Genomic DNA, 1314 nt, shown 5'->3' with positions numbered 1-1314 from the left:
ATTTAGATATTCATTGCAATATTTTCATCATGAATATGCTCTTGAAACTTTCAGAATAGGATGTGAACATTGATTTACAGAAAAGGTTACTTTTAAGGTTCCAAGTAAATTGGCCTTGATGGTTCCTTTTTGAGCTACCCCTCCTATCGATATTTTCGGTTTATAACATAATCTAATAAAAATATGGAAAGGGTGGCTTAGAAAAATATGTAAAAAACATGCTATTTGGTCTATTCTTAAAACCTCTGGATGTAACAGTAATATAATTTCATAGTGGGAAAAAACATTTGTGAAATAACTGTATTTACAGTATTTAACTCGAGTAAGTGCAGATAAAATAATACCCACCATTAATGCAATATTCAGTGGCTGGATACTTCTTACTTATGGAAGCAGTTAGCACAGAGAGCATAGAAGTGGGGAGGGCACGCAGTACATCAATGCATCCTGACTATCTAAATCCTCGCAGCATTGCCAGGTGAAGGAAAGTCGCTGACGATGCAGATCAGGGGCTTGAGGCCGCGAGACAGGTATGGTGATGTCAGTCAATTCGGTCCCCATGGTACAATGAGGAGGGTCTGTGCCAAATATTGTATGCAGTTGCGCCGAGTCATGGGTTCATCCCCTCCACTTGCTATGTCACTTTGAAGAATTCGGGAGTTTATACAGCCAGCTTTTATTTATAAGACATTTATTGGCAGATTTTTAAAGTTTTAAATAGTTCTACACTTTAACGTCCACATGAATATTATCCACACATTTGTCCAAGCATTTCAACGCCTCTTTGGTGGCATTGCTAAGTTCGATCACCGTCGCCTTACAGTGTTCCTGAGGGCTGGCTGTGTGTGCATAGAAGATTGCAGCCGTCGGGATGTAAGGCACTGGAGTCATATAATTTGTAAAGAGGATACACATTTTTATACTGATTTTTTTTTTTTTTTTTTTTTTTTTTTTTTAGATTTCGTAGCAAAAGGTCTTTATTACATTTTTCACTTCCATCCTCATTTGAAAATATTCGCCGTCGTATAGAAGCTTATGCAATTCTTATTTAGCGAAAATACAAAAAATAACGTGAGCAATATCATCTTCTTCCTACGAAATAATATTTCTCATACCCTGAGAACTTTCTGTATGTTCCAGGGAACAACATGGAATCTCGTTTCGTCGAATAGGCCTAAAGGACACCCTGATCCCTATCTCACGGGTTATGTTGTTAATACTGTGGCCAACGTCTATGATATATCACCGAGGAGGGTGGGCTTCATTGTGAATGGTGTTTGTAACCCACAGTTGCGGCTCATTCTATAGAGGGTA

The sequence above is a fragment of the Penaeus monodon genome, chromosome 38 (genome assembly GCF_015228065.2).
Source record: "Penaeus monodon isolate SGIC_2016 chromosome 38, NSTDA_Pmon_1, whole genome shotgun sequence".
In the NCBI taxonomy this organism is placed as follows: domain Eukaryota; kingdom Metazoa; phylum Arthropoda; class Malacostraca; order Decapoda; family Penaeidae; genus Penaeus; species Penaeus monodon.
This window is presented reverse-complemented; position numbering follows the sequence as displayed.